Below are 20835 nucleotides of genomic sequence, written 5' to 3' on the forward strand. Positions count from 1 at the left end.
GACTACGCTGCCCGTCGTATGTTTCATTGTTCATTCTTGTTATGCGGCCAACCTTGCGCAAGAAAACTGAAGTTCAGTGAACGGAGAAAATTTCTACTAATTTTAAATAATAGGACAATGATAGCTCTAGCTCTGAATTAGGATATATCCCAATGTCGCAATGTCTTGGCAGTAACCCTTCACGAGCGTTGTCGTGTGGCAGACGGCGCCTTTGTTATTGCATGTTTTATCAGAGGTGACAAGGCAGGAGTTAGTCCCTCAGTGAAGGCTGGATAATGGATAAAATAAATATGTGTGGTGGCCCAAGGCTCTGGTTACACACTAAAAATTTTTCCTCATTATTACATGCTACACATCAGATCAAGAAGTGAACAAGAAGACGGAAACCCCAGGGCAAGCACACTGAGCGTTGCCGCTCCCTTGTTGACTTTGTGATTATCAAGAACCATCCGACCAACCTCTTCCTAACATGGACTTTGTTCAATGGTTTGTTGAATGCTTGCCTTCCCATGGTAAAAAAAGAGAACACATTAGCTTATTTTTAGCATAAACTTGTTCGACAAGGAATAAATGCGGAAGTCGAAGACGTTGTTTAACCCACTGTCGCGTCAGCTCTGGTAATTTACCTAATTTTACCTAATTTACCTAGTTTGATTTTAATATTCGAGGACGGCTGCACCTGCAAGGCGGTACTGTCCCTATAAGAAGAGTACGGCAGCTTCGCGGCCGGCATGTATAAAGGGATCACGCCATTCTATGGACGCTGGCTCAGAAGAGGCGACCATGGCTTCCTAGGCCGTGGAGCAACCAGAACATGGAGACGACCTCCCGACCAGCGAGACCTCATCTCTCAGTGGCGATGAGTAAACGATCGATGACGGTGACGGGTCAGTGGCCGATATGGCTTACGTGCACAACGAGAGCTTCAAGTTGGTGAGTCATCGCAAGCAACGAACGGTCGGGATCCCGGTAGTAGTTGTGCTCACAGAGAAAGGTGTTGATTTAAGAGAGAGGAAATCCATCTTGGCTTTTTGCGGACATTCAATCTGTGCTGGCATCAGCTCCGATTCGTAGTCGGTTTAGCTTGCAAGGGGCTCTTCAGCTGGACGTCTCAGCGGAAGAGCAGGTTTACAAACTTCTGCCTGTGCTAATAAGGGTATGCGAAAGTGGTATTCAGAAAGCGACCTACTTGATTACTTGAAACCAGAAGGTATTTTGCACGTGAAATGACTCGTTCATAGTGTGGAGTCTCAAGAAAAGGAATGTGCTGCGAAACCTACCAACTCTATTGTGCTGACATTCGCTCCCAACTCATAGCGCCCCGAAAATATTGATCTGCGACTCACAAAACACGCAGTTGCCAATTTCTCTGAAGCTCCTCCACGGTGTTTTAGATGCCAACGGTTTGGGCATGTGGCCAAAGTTTGCATAACGGTACATCGGTGCATAAATTTGCATCGACGCTGTAAGCGTTGCGGTGGCAACCACGACTTTAAATCCTGCAAGGCCGAATTTGCTTGTGCCAGTTGCGGTGGTGATCATCCAGCGAGTTTTGGAGGCTGCCACTTCCATATGAGCGCTCTGCACCGTCGAATATCCTTCATTTCTGGTCCCAAAACCCCACCGACTCAGAAGCCTGTGCCAGGATTTGACTAGTTCCCAGTATTGGAGTCTGTTGTTGTTGCATTACCCAACAATGTCCCTAATATATCTGAGTCCAGCAAACGCCAAGGTCCACTGTGTGCGAGTCGGCTGTTCGACCTCCAGCAAAAAGTGTCCATGTTCCGGAGAGACCGCATCTCAGCCAGCCTCGACGGCAAGGGCGACTCTCATATACACAAGTGACAAGAAAACCAGCTACTGCGGCCTAGAGTGTGTCCCCGTCGGCATCTTTTGTCGATGTTGGGAGTGCGTTGCGCAAAATAAGGAGCTGAAAAATCAATCTTCGCGTCTCAATGTGATCCGTAGAATTGCAAGTGAGCAATGCGGAAACCATCCTTCTCCAACGGTCAAACTTCATGAAGCGCTGGTCATCAGTCGCATAATGTATCAATTACCTCTAATTCCCTCCCGGCATCACAACTTGAACGTCTCAAAGTTTTCCATTGAAAGGGTCTAAGAAGAGCCATTGGAGTTCCTCAGGCGGCTGCGAACAAGGTAGTCCTTCATGAGTCTCTATCGAAACCTCTTAGGCTTGTCGCTTCTCAGAGGCTACTAATGCACCTTGCCCGCCTAGGAGAGGCGGTAGCTGGGCAATCATTTCTCCAGCGGCTCTGCAACAGATATGAGTCGAAGGCTTACTTTGCACTAATTACCCTTAGTTCTTTAGGCCTTAATGTTTGAAGCAAAAGGAAACGGTTGAAACCCCCCTGGTCTTTTCCTACCCTTGACTCTATGGTGACAATTCCCCATGTGAGCGCAAAGCACCGCTCTCCTTTGGCAGCAACGCGTTCACTCGTACTTGATCATTTGGAAAAAGAGTATGTCGGCACTCTTCAAATTTTCACGGATGGTTCTGTAGACAAGGTCAAACAATCTGGCGCACCGGCTTTTTACATTACTTCTTTGCACTTTAAGTGGTCTGCACGCTTTACTGCTGTCGTATCCTCAACAAGGGCTGAAAGCGCTGCTATTGAGGCGGATTTACAAATGTTAGGGTCTTGTCAAGCTCAACCTGTTGTCATCCTGATTCTAAATATGCCCTTCAGAGGTTAGAGTGCGGTTTGCCTACTGATGCATTGTCTATAAGCTCTCTACGCTTGGCGCAGAATCTGCACAGCAGAGGCTTTACTCTATATTTCCAATGGGTGCCCTCTCACGTAGGAGTCAGAGCCAGTTGGGTGGCAGACAGTCGTGCCCATAAAGTTCTGTTAAAAATTCATAAAAATGTACCTCAAGATGAAAAAAGACTCTTCAGAGAAGCGGTGCACGATAATTTTAGTACTCTCTAGAGTGCGCCTCACAAGCCATGTGTGACGAAGGACTTTGCTCGGACTCGTGCCTGGATGCATAAGATGGGCATTGCATCGTCTCCCCTATGTTCTTTATGTTGTGTGTGCGGTAATATAGAAAATTATATAATGTACTGCCCAGAGTACAACGCTGAAAGGTATGTGATGTTCGCTTCCTTCAACATAGCAGAATCCCTTCAAACTACAGTTCAGGACATTGTCTGTCCGAGTAGTAACCAGACATGCAAAATGGAGGATGCACGCCTTCTATTAACATTTCTGCAGGACAGGGATATTGTCTCTAAATGGTGACAGCAGGAGCGGACTATGGTCTACAGTGATTGAATGTGTGTGTAGATGATGTCTTCTAGAGTGGACTACGTTGCACTCTGAATGAATGTGTGCATGGCTGGTGGCACAGCAATGCGCTATGTTCTAGTGTGACTGAATATGTGCATAGCAGGTGACTTCTGGATTGGACTATGTTCTACTGTGAGTGAATGTGTGCATAGATGATGACTGTGTGAGTAAAATATGTACTAATATAAGTGACTGTGCGCATATCGGGGCAGATCCGACAGGTTTTAGGTCATTAGTAACACATAAGTGACGCTACTTTAGAGCATTGCCGGCAGAATAAGCAATGGTAATTCCACCTCTAGCATTCAACAACTCAACTGAACTCAAAAGAAGAAATTCCTGCGTCGTCCTCTCCACTGGGTGAAAACATGGAGGGAAACTGGGAAGCTGTGGTAGAGCCCACAACCTGGGGCATCCACGCTAGCACGCCATCTTTTTTGCCATTCAGCTCCTGGTTGTCATCGCCTTACTTTTTCTTGCAGAAATGGGCTGATATGGGCCCAGCTCACAATAGGTAAAGGAACTGCATGCTCTCCAAAGCAATTTCTTTGTATTGGAGATCGTTGAAACTATCTTTTCACGGCACTCAATGCATAAAAACAGCAATCTATAACTTGCGATGCGAGCGCGAAAAGAAGGCACGAGAGGGTCTCTATTCTGCCGTGCGCCACCTAATGATACGCATATTTTCAGTTACCCTATTAAGCGACCCAGCTATCAGAAGTGTTCTATTTTCTGATGGCACTGCACTGATAATGACAAAACAGCATTTCCGGTATGCGACTGTACTAGGGGATTGCGCGTTCTTAAGCTCCTGATATATCTGATATTGCCACTGTAGGACAAAATCACATCAGGGAAGGTCAGGTGTTTCGTTTGAGGCATAAAATGCGTTTAAACTGGGCTACCTTGGCACTTAATACAGTTATTGCAAGTTACTATTTCTGTTAACGCTTATTGCATGCCATTTTCGGCCTATTGTAGAAATACCAAGGCGACCTAGGGAGCTCTACTCTGATCATCTAATTTTTCGAATTTATACTAGAAAGTGCCTTACATATAGCAGTAATGGTATCTTCAAATGGCTTGGATATTTTTCACAGTGAAATAATATCATACAAAAAGAAAAACGGCAGGGATGCACTGAAGTCTGCTTAATAGCTGAAATGCGAAAGTCATTACCTTTGCTCTCTTTCTTTCTCCCGTTTTCATTTTTTTCCTTTGCATGATTCAAACCCACGAAATTTGGATTCCCACAACCTATGTGGGACTCGAGTTCTCGAACTTTACACGACTCCAGCCCACCGCCTTTTTGGTATAGCTGTCATCATTGCCATCATTTCCTTTAAGATCACCATTATCTTCACCATGCACTGCTATCACCGACTATAAGTATAGCAATCATCATCATCACCACCAATATCACCAACTAACACTATCGTTTCCATCATGACTATCGCTATCTCTTGAACTATCATTACCCGGACGTGAACGCATGCCCTTTGCGGGACTCGAACCCACCGTGTTTTATTGCTATAATGATTAGTGCCATTACCACTAACGTCAGCGCTATCATCGTCATTGCTATAACCGGCTATCACTATCGCTATCTTAAGCACTATAAAAAATGTTACTATCACCAACTATCACTATCAGTCTCTATCTCTAGTACAATCATTATCAGTCGCTGTCATTATCACTATCAGTACCTATCCTTATCACTACCACTGCAATCACTATCACTATCGGCTGCTCTCATTATTACTATCCCCATCACTATCAGTACAATCACTACCACTACCAAGCACTAATTGTGACTCTCAGTAGCTGCCATTATCACTATCACGATTTTTCTAGCTATTTGTTATCACTAACATCATTACATGTATCTTTCTTAGCTTATCAACTGTCGCTTAATCAACTTTTTACATTTTATTTTAATTACCATACAACCTATATTTGACAGAGCGTGCAGGCACTTTTGCAGAGAACATCCGCCTGCAACTTCCGTCCACTCCATTCATGAGCCAAGAAAGGCTGACGCCTTAAAAAAGAAACTGCAACGACTAGCTCAGTCTTTTTTGTTTCTGAAGTTGTAGCCGGGCTTGCACTAATCGAATCTAAGAAATTAATGCCTCGGCTTTCGTACCTGCTTGGTAACTACATGGCCTCCAAGCCGAGGCGTTCTCATATATTAATATTCCTTGGGTAAGACTGCAGCGAAAGTGTCACAAAGCGGACGTAGTTGTCCCGCCAAATCCTCTCGCGTCTAGAAAACCAAGACCTGCATACACTCGTAAGGTGCGCTCACTCCTTTTCAAATATTGCGCTAATATACACAAGCCGATATTCTCACTTAATAATCGTCTAAGAGCGCATGGCATTAATCTTCAAGGTATATATGTTATTAGTCGAATACGGGTTGTCTTTATTGCCACATCCCTGAGAGATGGTTGGTTCTCCAAGACCGCTTTCTTGGTGGGGCCAAGAAGTTCCCCTGGCACGTGCACAGTCGGTGAGTTACCTTGCCTACGGGTGTCTCTTCGCGCACATCACAGCCTACAGCACGGTTGAAATGAAATGAAACATTAAATTGGAGACAAAATTTCCGCCTTTAAAGGTATGACACGATAGCATTAACGACCGACTTCACTTCATTTCATCAGCACAATACCCGATCACGTGCTCTGCCAATGTTACCGCATCACATGATACTCTATTTTCATATCACACGAGCGTACAGTCGATCGCGTACACTCATCTCTCACCGACATGCGCTTTGCTACTCCTTTATTCATAACTCACTTAATAGGCGCCTCTCCGATCACAGATTTTCTTATTGACGTGAAGTCGTAGCTTTTAGCTGCCACATTGTGTGAAATACCACACGACATGCATTTAAAACATTCTTTATCATGGCCGTACTAATTTAGATGCATGACTTAAGGGGACCGTGAGTAATTCCCAATAAAACGGTAAGGGGTTCGATTCCCCACTAATTACGTCACTTTTCTTTTAAAGTCAAGTCTTGGAGCTTACGAATGTATGTATACTTACAAGTCGTTATGACATCTGGGTCAAATTGACAGCTCGCAATCGAAAGCCGCCGCGGTCGGTCAGTGGTTGTGGTGCGCGGCAGCTGATAAGAAGAGCGCGGGCTTGATCCCGGCAGAGCAGTCGCAATTCTGTGGAGGCAAAATTCCTGAGGCTTGTGCTCTGTGCAATGACAGTGTTCGTTAATTGACCCCACGTGGTCGAAATCTTCTGAGCCCTTAGGTACGTGCCGCTCGTATCGGGAAACGGAATGTAATACCCTTTGAAACGGGGTGGATTCCAACCACGATCGGCTACGCGTGCACGCACGCAGCATAGCGGGACGATCGGCGCCTAGTCCCATATATCGGAAAAATTGCAATGCACGTCTACCCGTTCTAGAGTTGCAGCTCCTCAACATACGTCCTAAAACAAAATTGATTCGTTTGGAGGGTCAAGGTGGACCTAGGATTCGTCTTGCGATGCGATATGTTAAAGCTTTAATCAGTCATTGCACGGATACAATGGGTACCTATTATTTAATTGTGGTTTTATTTCTATACCACAATCCATAGGGTTTTATTTGGCGACCAAATTCGGTACACAACTGTCCCCAGGTGCGTGCGCGTTGTTGTCGGAGTATATATAGTGGAATGAATGTATACATGTATAACAGTCCCGTAACGGGACAGCTTTCCTAACAGTTTTAGGACTCTTTTGGTGAGGGGGAAGGAGAAAGAGATGAGAGAGCGCAACTAATATAAATGGCTGCATCTTCGATTCGAGAAGCCGAAACTGTGCCGCCATCTCGTCCCCTGAAATCATACATATTTCCACCTCTATCCACCATATGGGACTGTGATGTCAGTATTGACACATGGCAGGTGGTTGTTTCTACTATGCTATTGTATATGGTGCTACAAGTCTCAATGCGAGATGCGCTCTTTTCTATCTGCAGCCACAGATGGCGCTTTCATCGCAGGGCGGTAAACGACAGGTTAAAAACGTCGAAGGTAAAAATTGGATAGATTCAATGAAAAAGAAGCATAGTGTAGAACTATATCGATGCTGGAAAACGCAGGTAAGGAAGGAAACGTTTTATGATAACTCAAGAGGCAGTGCCCTCCTCTTTGAAGCTAGATCAGGGTCTCTTAGAATGCGCAGCTACAAAAAGAAATTTAACGAAGATGACACATGTGCTGTGTGTGGTAAATCTCTAGACACAATAGAACACCTCATTCTAAAATGTGACGGTATCTATCCCGATGTCGATGCAGGCACAGTCACTCTGCCTGAGGCCTTTGGGTTTAGAGATAACAATTGTCATGTAAATAACTCTGCGGTGGAAATTAGCAAAAAGCGATTGGAGGTTTGGTGGCTCAAAAGAAGAGAGGTGACATAAGTTTTAAATTGTAGGTAGACATATCTGAAAGAAAATGGCGAATTTTATTAATTTACAGCAGAGTAAAACAAAAATAAAGGAAAAAAATTGAGCAAGGTGGCAACTACCACTGCCCGTTTAAAAGGGGACGCTCCTATCTTCCATCCATCCATCCGGTAATAGACCTCACGAAATCCCGAAACGTAATGAGTAGTTGCTGCCATAGATGGCGCTGTGATCATGGGCGGTAGCAGACCCCACAAAATCACGAAACGTGAAGAGTAAGTGCTAACGCTCTCAAAAAGTAAAATTAGTTTTTGGGAAAAGGAAATGGCACAGTATCTGTCTCACATATCGGCTGACACCTGATCCGCGCCATAAAAGAAAGGGCAAAGGAGTGAGTGAAAGAAGAAAGGAAGAAAGCGGTGCCGTAGTGGAGGGTTACGGAATAATTTCCACCACGTGGGGATCTTTAACATGCACTGACATCGCAAAGCACACGGGCTCCTTAGCGTTTCGCCTCCACCGAAACGCAGCCGCCGCGGTCGGATCCAATTGAATGTCTAAATTTGATTTTTTCGTCGCCTCTTCATTATTCTCCTGCTCAGGTTAGGCTGCTGAGGCTTAGTCTGCTTAGGCGTTCCTGATTGGCCTTTTTTTACTGGAGAGCATCAGTGCGTCGAGCTTGTGGAGGTGAGGTTGCAAAACAGTGAAGGTATGTGGGCTGGCGAGGTTTGCAGGTTGGGCGGAGGGGCGCTGGCTTTTAAATGGGAGAGGAATTTTTACTGGCGGGTGCCTCATCTGGATGACGACTCTGGTGGGTGGGCGCCTTACATACCTTCAATGTTTCGGGTTCCTTGTGATGTATGCTTTGTTCTTTGTACGGAGTTCCAAACTTTATTTCTTATGCAACAAAAACCATTAGGCGGATTTCTAAATTCGACTTAGGCCTCTTCTCCTTGCCTTTGTAACGATATATATTGTCACGAAGGTGACGAAGCAAGCAGTGGCGTGGCATGGAGGGTTCGCGCTATGCCGGCTGCCATTAAATGATCTCACTACCATTCTTGATCACACAATTTTTTGGCCGGCCTCCACATAGCATTCCTTGTGGCATGCTGTAGAATCATCAACCTCCTGGTCCTGGTGCTTCGGAGTCCTGCGTCAGCCGTGGTCGTCAGTTTTGAGTTCCTTCCCCGCGTCATCAGGTCGTGAAACAGGCATTCAAACCCGAACCGGCCTCGCAGTTGTTTTCCGCCCCGTCCCTCGACCAGACCACTCGGCATGGCAAAGTGGACCCTACGCAAGGACCCAACCTAACGACGCCACCGACCCAAGACACCGCTCACATCTGAAGACACCTTTCCCCTGCCTATGCTGTTCGGCACGTCCTGGGGTATCGGCTCCTGGCGACCTGCGGCCCGGAATCTTCGTGAAGCAGGAATCATTCGGCCGTCTCCTTCATCGTGGCGGCCGGAACCTCGCCATTTTCACCTTACCGTTGAACCGTTCTCTCAAGCCAATCTTTATTTAGTGCGTCTCTGTGTCACCGATCGGGAGGATCTCTCAGTGGCCGCAAGGTAATGATTTGTGGTTTATGGGCGTTTAACGTTCGAAGGCGACTCATGCTACGAGAGACACTGTAGTGAAGGGTTCCGGAGAATTTGACCACCTGGGGTTCTTTAACGTGCACTCACAACACACAGTACTCGGGCCGCTATAATTTTGCCTCCACCGGAAGACGACGGCTGCGGACGGGATAGAAACCGCGTCTTTCTGGTCAGCAGCCGAGCGCCATAACAATTGAGCCACCGCGGCGGCCCGGCCTCTAGTAACGTGACGAAGGCGACGAAGCTGTCAGTGGCGCGGGGCGGAGCGCTCGCGCTAGGCCAACAGCCATAAAATCATCTCTTTGCCATGTTCATGACGGCTCATTCTTCGACTGGCCGCCACGTAGCAATATGTTATATAATTGAAGTATCAACTGAGGTTTCAGTGTGCATTGATCTGGAGACTCTGTTTGATGTATATGTGATTGCTTCTAATTTATGGTTTCTTGTCTAGCGCGCGAACAGGCAGTAGTGCATCAAGCGGTGCAATGTGTTCTGAGATGACACCCAGTAAGGTGTGCATTGAACAATCTGTGCCTCGTCGACCATGGCAGTACGTTCCAATTAATCTATGAATATTCTGCATTTTACGCAGTAGTTCTGTCAAAATGATACAAGCACACACGTCCGCCTACGCATACACGCCGGCAGACAGGCCGCGTTTTTGGGGGGAAAGTGTGCCTTTTGCTCAGGTGGCAAAGACTTTTTCACTAATTCCAAAGTCTGCAATTCACTTCAGAGAACTGCTCAGTATTTGAGGACGAACAGCTGCGGGTCAACATTTTACACTAGCAATGGCATTTACTCTTGCTGCGAGCAGTGCAGAGGAAGGATAGAAAATATTTTTATCCTGTGCAAGGCCCTCCAGCACTAAGGTCGAGAGGCCAGCACAGCAATCCTGGATACATGGGGATTTAGGGATGAGCCTGGGCATACTCACTTTTCAATATTTTGAAGGAAGTAAGAGGAAATTAGAGGATTGCGGCGAAGTGAAGTGAGGAGTTCAGAAAAGAAAGAACAGAACTGACAAAGAAATGGAGTTTAGCAGGTAAGAAATTAATAACTACCACCACCGCGACACAAACGGTTCGCCTCCAATTAAGTATTTAGACACGGGGTTTTGAAATGGCGCAACGATGTTGAGAGTATTGCGTCATAAAGGTCAACGAAAGAAAACAGTCCTTTTTATACAGACAAAGGAGTGTTGCAAGTACTATATTCTTCGTTTTCGAGCTTTTTCGCAACGTATTCAAGTGGCTTTTCTCATCACAAAAATATTGATTCCGAGCAAATTTTCACCGTTTATTATGCGTTGTCACAAGTTCAGAGAAAGTTAAAGTTGTACCATAGTTGACGTTGAATGCATCAACAATTAATGATTTCTGTTGTTACGTGCCGGACACGTAATTCAACATACACTGTTACGGCACAACGTTCATGGTAAAATAACAGTAAAAGATGAAGTACGATTAGGTCGCCTTCACATTGGTCATGGTCCTTAGGTGGGTCGGGGCAGGACGTACTTGCTCTCGGCCTTAAAAGACGAACAGAGAGGAGAGGGGCGTTTCAATCATAATTTCTGGCACGGAGTTCTGACAACTACTATTTGTGCGCGGGTAGCGGCCGTGGTGGTTGAGTGGCTAAGGCGCTCGGCTGCTGGCTCGAAAGACGCGGGTTCGATGCCTGCCGCGGAGGTGGAATTTCGATGGATTCGAAATTCTAGAGGCCCGTGTACTATGCGATGTCAGTGCACGTTAAAAAACCCAAGTTGGTGGAAATTCCTGGAGGCTTTCAGTACGGCGTCTCTTATAGCCTGAGTCGCTTTGGGACGTTAAACCCCCATAAACCAAACCAAACATTTTGTGCGCATTCTTATCGCCCACAAAACTGTATTTATAACACCCACTAGTTCTTACTGTGTGCAACAATTGCAAAGCGTTTGCCGTCACGAGTCTTTAGTTACAGAGAACGGCCTTGAGACGTCTCCAGAAGAAGAAAGCAAAATATTTTATTTCCTTAAAGCTGCGCCATGTTGTGCTGAACTAAGAGCATATATTGTCACGTGTGCATGGAGGAGATCACAGATAAAAAGAAAGAGCAGCGGGCTTCGACGAACGCCTTGATCAACTACAGCTCCAGATCGCGGTCACTTACACTTCCTCTTTTTTGGTCGACGCGTGCTTGAGGGCAGCGCTAAGCGAACATGCGGAATGCACTGTGTCACTGTTTCAACGGAAAGAAAGAGCATCGTCCCGATGCGTAGCCTCGGTGTTTCAAAGAAATTCACCAGGTGAAGCATGATGTGCGCGCGAAAGTCTAGCGTTACCGCTACCGCTCGTCATAATGGCTTCCGACGGGCAACGTGTACCACCTCAGGGTGCAGGGATCACCGAGGCTTCTGAAAGCCATCAGGGACGACCTCAAAGTTGAGGTTTCCAATTGATCAGATAACTTTGCAGAGTCCGAAATTCCGGCAGAGGAGCTTTTCGCTAAGTCCGCGTCGGCGAATGAGAAACCAGACCCACACATGGTCTCCTGATGTGTACCGAGCATCACGGCGTCGGAGGCTATAGCGTTGGGCACCTCGCAATTGTTGGTAGTGAATCCGCACTCTCTCCAGCCGACGGGCCTCTTCGCGAGGCGCAGAAAGGTGTGAAGATCCGCATTCGGGTTGATGTCATCCACATCCGGTAACGTGGCGTCCAGCATCGTGGTGACGTCGCGGCCGTAAACGAGAGGGAACAGTGCCATGTTTGTCTTTGCCTGTACGGCTCTATTGAATGCGAAGGTGACGTATTTGAGCAGGTCGTCTCAAGTACCGTGCCGAACGTCGACATACATTGAGAGCATGTCACCTGGCGTTTTGCTTAATCGTTTCGTTAAACATTCGTTTGAGGGTGGTAGGATGTCGTTTTTCGGTGGTTTGTGTGACCGTGGCGCAAAATCTGCTGTAGGAGGTCAGCCATGAATGCTGTACCCCTGTCGGTGATTAGGATCGCCGGTGCACCGTGACGCAAAATGATCTGATGGATGAAACATTTTGCCATGTCGAGTGCTGTGGCGCTTGGCAGAACTGATGTTTCCGCCTATCGTGTCAGGTTGTCAGTTGCCACGATGACCCACTTGTTCCCCGAATGAGAAAGAGGGAATGGGCCCAGCATGTCCATCCCGATCTGCTGGAAACGCCTGACCCGCAGAAAACAGCTGCTATTGAACTGTTTCAACCGCCGGCCGATAAGAAAACAGTACACAGATTTCTCAGTCAGTCCACACATTCCCGACGATTTGTGAAAAACTTTTCGCGCATCGCGGATCCGCTGACAAAACTGACGAAGGTAGACGTGCCATTTAAATGGGAAGCCCCGCAAGCAGAAGCCTTCAAAGAACTTCAGCGTCGTTTACAGTCCGTATTGATCCTCGCGCATTTTGGTGAAACCAGCGATACTGAATTTCATACTGATGCAATCAGCATGGGCCTAGGCGCCGTCCTCGTTCAAAGAAGCGACGTTCAAGAGAAAGTCATCGCATAGGCTAGCCGTTCCCTTTCTAAGGCCGAGGATAACTATTCGACGACTGAGAAGGAGTGCATTGCCATCATCTGGGCTACGTCGAAATTCCGCCCCTACCTGTGCGGCAGACCGTTCAAGGTAGTCAGCAATTACCACGTACTGTGTTGGCTTTCCAATTTGAAGGACCCCTCTAGCCGCCTTGCTCGATGGAGTCTGCTCCTCCAGGAGCTTGACATCACCGTCGTTTACAAGTCCGGACGCAAAAAGTCTGACGCCGATTGCCTCTCACGAGACCATGTAGAGGCGCCGCCACCGGACGACGATGACGACGCCTTTCTGAGACCCATCAGGTACAGCTCTTCTGCCCAGCTCTGACCCCGACTTAAAACGCCTGATCGAGTACGTAGAAGGCGAACTTTCTTCACCCCCCGCCACATTCAATTCAAGATTTTTTCTTTTCTTTTGAATCCGCCGCGGTGGCTGAGTGGTTACGGCGCTCGGCTGCCGGCCCGAAAGACGCGGGTTCGATCCCGGCCGCGGTGGCCGAATTTCGATGGAGGCGAAATTCTAGAGGCCCATGTACTGTGCGATGTCAGTGCACGTTAGAGAACCCCAGGTGGTCGAGAATTCCGGAGCCCTTCACTACGGCGTCTCTCATCGCTTGAGTCGCTTTGGGACGTTAAACCCCATAAATCAAACAACCTTCCTTTTTTGTACAGAAAGATGTCCTCATGAAGAACTTCGCAGCGAACAAAATAGTCTACCTCCTTGTTGTACCTGCTTGTCTCCGCAAAGAAGTTCGACAGGCTTCACACGACGAGCCAACAGCTGGACATCTCGGGTTTACTCGCACCCTCCGGTGCATTCAAGACAAGTATTACTAACACCCCGACTGTCTGCCGATGTCTCACATTATGTGAAAAACTGCCTTGTCATCAACGAAAGACCCCTCACACCCCTACAGCTGGACTCCCGAACCCCATTGAACTCCTTGCGAGGCCCTTTCAGCAGATCGGCACATGGAATTCTTTGGTCCATTCGCCAACGTCTGAAATGAGTGGAACATCAAAGCGACCGACTACCTGACCCGCTACGCGGAGGCGAAAGCCCTAACGAACGGAACAGCAGCAGAAGTCGCCAAATCTTTCTTGGAGTGCACTCTTCTGCGACATGGCACCCCTGTGTGCTCATCAGGGACAAAGGAGCCGCATTCACGACAGAACTAACGCAAGCCATCCTGCGTTACAGCCAAACCAGCCACCGGAGGACAACTGCATACCATCCGCAGACCAACGGGCTGACCGAGCGCCTGAACAAAAGCATCGCCGATATGCTCGCCATGTATGTAGATGCCGAACAAAAGACCTAGGATTCCATTCTGCCTTACGTTGTCTTTGCCTACAACACTTCAGTGCAAGAGACCACCCAGATGACACCTTTCAGGTTCGTCCATGGCAGGGAGGCCACGACCACGCAAGATGCCATGCTGCCCAACGTTACCGATGAAGACAACGTCGATGTCGCCGCCTACCTTCAACGCGCACAAGAACCTCGAAGCCTTGCCCGATTACGGATCAAAGACCAGCAGCCGGCCGAAGCCAGACGCTACAACCTACGAAGACGGAATGCGGAATACAATCCAGGAGACCAAGTCTATGTTTGGACGCCCATTCGGCACCGTGGACTGAGTGAGAAGCTTTTGCGCCGCTATTTGGGCCCGTACAAGGTTCTTGGTCTGCTAGGTGAACTGGATTATGAAGTCATCCCTAACGCAATGACTGAATCCCAGACTCGCCGCGTACGACCAGAAGTTGGCCATGCCGTCCGTCTGAAGCCCTATTATGCGCGCTAAAGGACGCTGGATTTCCACACTCTGTGTTTATTTTCGCATGATTCGTTTCATCTGTTGCCAGTTGCATAATTTTTTTATGTATCGGGTCGATGCTTTTTTGAGAGGGGAGTAATGCCGCGAATCTTTGCAGTGTTTGTTCCTTTTCAAATCTTCCGTCACGCCATTTTATCGGTTTGTTTGCGACGCAAGTCGCAACTATATTTGTCTCGATTGATCGCAGACAGGCAGACTTGATGCTACGTTCTTCCGGAATGTTCTATTAACTTTGTACGCTTTATCTCGAATGTTCGCTATCAGCTTTAAATTGAGCACGGCCGATAGCGGCGGGCCTTCTGTTCGAAGACCGCCGAGCACGCTTGTTGCTACGCCGCCACCGAGTGATTCAGTTCATTGTGCGCGCAAGGCAGCCCAAATAAAGAGTTTTGCTGAGACGCTATTTTCGCCGCTTCTCTGGTCTCCAGTGTGCAGTCACCACTTCGCGACAATATTATGCACCCTAGAGGTAGATGCCCGGCTGAGGCCGGCGGCAAAGCAGACAAACGATTTTCTGTGAAAGATGAAATTGAACTGACATATTTCGTGCTTTGTGTGCCTCACGCTGTGTCGTGAATTTTTTGGAGCTATGACCTCAATTTTTCCAATATAATTTTCTTTTATAACCTGTCAGCAATGGGGAACGGTTTCTTTCTTACTAGATATAGAGGCACTGTTTTTTTAGTAAACGTTCTGAGAAACACGACTTTTGGCAATTTATGTGTAATTTGTTCTGATTTATTATTACACATGAAATTTGCAAAGTGCCGCCGCAATAATATCATGACGGCCGAAAATACTAATTCATGTAATAAATGTGCATGCGCGGATTCGTTTTACATTTTCGGTTTACAATGAACGTCCTTCCACTGTGTCGGCATTTCACCTTGCTCGCTTATTCTGCTCCTGCTTGGGCTCCTGATCGGTGGAAAATGAAGATCGAAAGTTTTTTGGAAAGTGGAAGTGGCTGGCTGAGTGTATTATGGCCTATAGAGGGTGGTGTAGGATGAAAGCTAGATGCCAAATGTGGAAAACAGGGATGCTGACGAAATAAGCACTGGGAACATACAGGATTTTAAAGCATTAAATTGCCAAAGAAAATATCTATGATAATTGTAGGGGAAGCTCTTTGTTGTTTGAGGCCAGGACGGGAGTTTTGTTTACTAAGACATATAGAGTCAGGTACCACGAGATAGACACGTTGTGCGTTGCGTGCAGACAGGAGGAGGAAACGGCTGAACACTTGATACTTTTCTGTAAACGGCTTCACCCTACAGTGGAAAGCAGCGGGGCTGATTTATCCAAGGCATTGAGGTTTAAGGACAGTGAAGGGAAAGTAGATTTTAAGCGGGTAGAAATAACCAAGCGAAGGTTATCTGATTGGTGGCTAAAATCAAGAGAAGAGTAAAATTTTATGTCATGGCTAGGTGGCTTGAGCCACCGCCCGATTTAAAGGGTTCAGCCGTATCCATCCATCCATCCATCCATCCATCCATCCATCCATCCATCCATCCATCCATCCATCCATCCATCCATCCATCCATCCATCCATCCATCCATCCATCCATCCATCCATCCATCCATCCATCCATCCATCCATACATTCATCCATCCATCCATCCATCCATCCATCCATCCATCCATCCATCCATCCATCCATCCATCCATCCATCCATCCATCCATCCATTCATCCATCCATCCATCCATCCATCCATCCATCCATCCATCCATCCATCTATAAATCCATCCATCCATCCATCCATCCATCCATCCATCCATCCATCCATCCATCCATCCATCCATCCATCCATCCATCCATCCATCCATCCATCCATCCATCCATCCATCCATCCATCCATCCATCCATCCATCCATCCATCCATCCATCCATCCATCCATCCATCCATCCATCCATCCATCCATCCATCCATCCATCCATCTATCCATCCATCCATCCAAAACATTCTGGATGACGAATGTAGGTGAGTGAGCAGAGGCCTTTTTGGTACCTTCAATGCTGCGTAGGAGGGTGCTTAACTCCGTTTAGACTGATCACAGGAGTATCGTCACACTTTTTTAGCATATGACGGATAGCTGCGATACCATCGACAGAAACCGTTTCGCATACGGCTCATGCGGCTTTCCTTCACAAGTATTCATGTGCCAGGAAGGCAGCATACTGTCCAGACTGATTGATTTTGTCAAGCGCCTTGTATGGAGCTCATTCTATGGCCACCCCATTTTTTCCCTGACAAGTTTTCAAGTTTTGCGAAAAGTTGCATTAGCAAAGTGAAGAACTCAGCACTTGTGTAGAGAGCGCCAGGCTGACGCAAGATGGCAATGTCTTTGAAGAACTCAGCACATGTGTAGATAGTGGCAGGTTGGCGCAACATGTCAGTGCCCTTTGCCAGAAGATTCCGTTTCTCTGCCGTAAAAGTGGCTGCTTAAAAAAGGTCAACATTTTCTCAGAACTTCTGGCCATTCGGGATGAAGTTGTTCTAGAACAGAACGCTATCTCTTTGCCTATGAAATTTTATTCATTTTTGCACAATCAGAGAGGCGCCGCTTTCTCTTCGTGAGGGCGATGGAAGTGGAGGACGTCAGGCCTCCTCTAGAACCCGGTCAATCGGCGGCAGCCGCCCAGGGGAAGTGCTTCTACCAATCTACTGAGGCAAGCAGCCAATCTATCGTGCTGCGCTCAGCCACAAGCGAGGACTCCTCGGAGGACGACGGGTTCGTCCCCGTGAGGAGCAAGAAAGCTAACAGGAGACTGCGTAAGAATGAGGAATTGTCCTCATCGTACATCTACCGTCATCAAGACGCGTAGTGTACCGCCATATACAGTCTTGTTTGCGCCTGAAACGCGCATCAGCTACCTCAACCTTCTGAACAGACAGGCTACTTCAGTGTTCCTCGAGGCTCACTTCCCGGGAGTGATCAAGGACGTCAGGATCTACAGCCGAAGGAACCTCCTTGCCTGCGATGCAACGGAGCGGAGCGCCTTAGAGACTTTAGCCACCACCAAGAAGATCGGATACATCTTCGTCCGCTCTCTTGTTCTTGAAAACAATGGCAGAACAGCTGGCGTCATTTACGACATCGACGCGACCGTCTCTGAGTGCGACCTGCCGATGCTCATTAAACCAGCGACGAACAGCATCGAAATAACCAAGGTTCAGCGCCTCGGTGAGTCAAGGTGCGTCAAGCTCACTTTTAAGGGCGACTGTATTCCTTCGCACGTGAAGGTTGGCCGCTTTCGACATGCAATTCGTCCATTCGTCAGGGAGCCACTTCAGTGTCGGAAGTGCATGAAAATTGGGTATGTCTTGTCAGTGGTGTTTGTAATAACACAATAGAGTGCCCACACTGCTCTGACCCACATAGCGGAGACAGTTGCCGCGGTACTGTCTTGAAGTGCGCCAAATGCCATGGCCCTCCTGACGCTTCGTCAATAGTCTTTCCCCTCCTAAAGAAAGAACAGGCGGTGTTGAAGCAAACGGTGCAAGGCGATCGAACACACAGACAGGCCGCAGCTACTGTGGGCCGGCGTCGTTCTCGTCCCTGATGATCTACTAGACAATCGGTTGACAGCGCCAGGGGAGCCCCCATTGCTCCTGCTACTTGTCCTCTCCGACCACCGACTAATGTAAGCCCAGTGACTGAAGAAGCCGGAACGAGTGCTTCGAGGTGACATGGCCACCACTGCCGCAGCCACCCTCGATTTCGGTGTCTGAGCAGGCACCACGTCCCACTGTCCTACGCCGCCTACAGCTGAGCGAACCCAGGGCAGATATCTAGCCCTAGGTGAGGAAGTGCAGGTGACCGCAATCTTGAGGTCCTTTATGAACGCCATGCGTGTGATGCTGTCTAGCCTTCACTCACCAGCAGCACGGAATGCATTACAGGAACTGGACGCGATAAATTCAGTCCTTGCAGCTTTGCAGTAGCAGACACCACGGCTCTCCTACCATTAAAAAGTCAGAGAAGCATCCATTGTCTAGTGGAATGCACGTGAACTCAATTCCCGCATTTTGGACATCCGCGAATACATCTATAAACACATATTTCCAGTCGTTGTGATTTGTGAGCCAAGTTTACCAAAGCCCATCCGAATTTCTGGCTATGAAGCGTTTGCATCCTGCACGCACAGGGGAAAAAGCAAGGTCATCGTCTCCATTCGAATGGAGCTTACTCATGTGCACCATACGGTTCCCCCTCACAACCATAACCAATACGCCTGTCTAATGGCGAAAAGGCGCACCCTGACGTTTACGCTTGTGGTCGCGTACATATCTCCAACAACACGGCTTGACGCCGACAAACTGAGGGACTTGCTGACTGTAACACCTGGCATTGGATCATCACTGGTAACGTTAATGCGCATCACGCCATGTGGAGAGCCATCCTGATGATTTCGAAGGGAAGAAGTCTTGTCTGTTTCGCGTCTGACCACGACCTACAATGCCTTAAAGACGGTTCTCCAACAAACATTCGCGGGCTGCTTTACAGCATCTGTCTGTACTTGGCGTTTGTGTCTGGGTGCCTTGCGAGACGCCTCCGGTGGTTTGCCGACGTAGAAGCTCATGTAAGTGACCACATACCCTTATATGTTATTGTTCCTGTCTCGCTGGATGCAGATCTGCCAAACGTTAGCAACGACTGGTCAGACTGGTCTATGTTAACAACAATTATGGAACATGCCTGGAGAGAAGTCATTACAACTGGCAGTGAAGAGCGCATCAAGGAGGCTAAGAAAAATGCGAGATACTTCTTCACTCGAATGCCTAAGTTCACAGACTTCGACGTAGAGCTGCAGAGCCTCCAATTACTTCGACGAAGAGCAGAGAGAAAATACAGACGCACAAATTCGCTGTTCTAACTAAGGAATGCAAGGTGCACGGAGGATGAAATCAAGCCAAGAATTCAAATCTAGCAGGTTGACTGTTGGAAGGCATTTTGTGAATCATTGCACCCTCGAAAGCTTCTCAGGCATCTGGAGTGTGGTGCGTGGTCTACGAACACCTCCTCGGCAGCTCCAACCATTCAAGTCTATCGCACTTCTTCAAGGAAGTATCGAAGTGGAGATTAGTGAAGACTTTTGCGCAAGAGCAGCAGGTCCCAATAACCCATTCACAACTCTGAATTTCTGCGAAGTGCAGAGATCTAGGCATTCGCGAATGGAGCTTCTTTTCTCAATAGAAGAACTAGACGCTGCCATGCATGCCGGTTCCAGACGGTCTTCATCGCCGGGGCCCGATGGAGTAGCATACTGTAAGCTTCCAAACCTTGGTGAGGAGTCTCGAACTGCTCTTTTGGACCACTTCAATTCATCATGGTGTGCGGAACAGTTTCGGACGCGTGGAAATCAACTTGTCCGGTTCCAGTCCTTTAACGCGGAATATCGCCGCTTGACGCAGCATCGTACTGTCCAATCCCATTGGCTAGTTGCGTGGGCAAACTCATGGAAAGAATTGTACTTACGTGAGTTGAGTGGTTTCTGGAGCGCTACCAAAAATACCCAGGTGTAATGTCCGGGTTTCCGCGTGGACGTTAGTATATTGATAGCGTGATTGACCTGGTGTCATCAGTTCAACATCAGAAGCAATTGAAGCGCTTGACGGCGGCGTTGTTTCTGGATGTTAATGGGGCATAAGATAACGTCACTCATCGAGCTATTTTGGACTCTCTGGAAGCTGCAGAATTTGGTAACCGCATGTTCTGCTGGATACGCAGTTATCCATCCAACAGATCACTATTTATGCACACTGTGGACGGACCTTCATCCTCACATCTCACTTCTCGTGGGGTCCCTCAGGGTGGAGTACTTTGCCCAAAGCTTTTCCATCTTGCGCTTCTTGGCCTTATCGATGTACTACAACCGTCGGCGCCAGTCTCAGTGTATGCGGACGATATTTTTATCTGGGCATCAGGCGTTACGTCACCACAAGTTCGAGCAAGGCTTCGAAGGCAAGAAGGCAATTATTTTTACGGCGTGTCTCTATCTGCAAGGCCTGGAGATTTCTGCTGAAAAATGTTCCCTTGCCTTTACATGCAAGAGCAAGTTCAATTACCCGGTACGCAGGAATCGCTCAACAGTATCCTACG

Source organism: Amblyomma americanum, chromosome 3, assembly GCF_052857255.1.
Source record: "Amblyomma americanum isolate KBUSLIRL-KWMA chromosome 3, ASM5285725v1, whole genome shotgun sequence".
Taxonomy (NCBI): domain Eukaryota; kingdom Metazoa; phylum Arthropoda; class Arachnida; order Ixodida; family Ixodidae; genus Amblyomma; species Amblyomma americanum.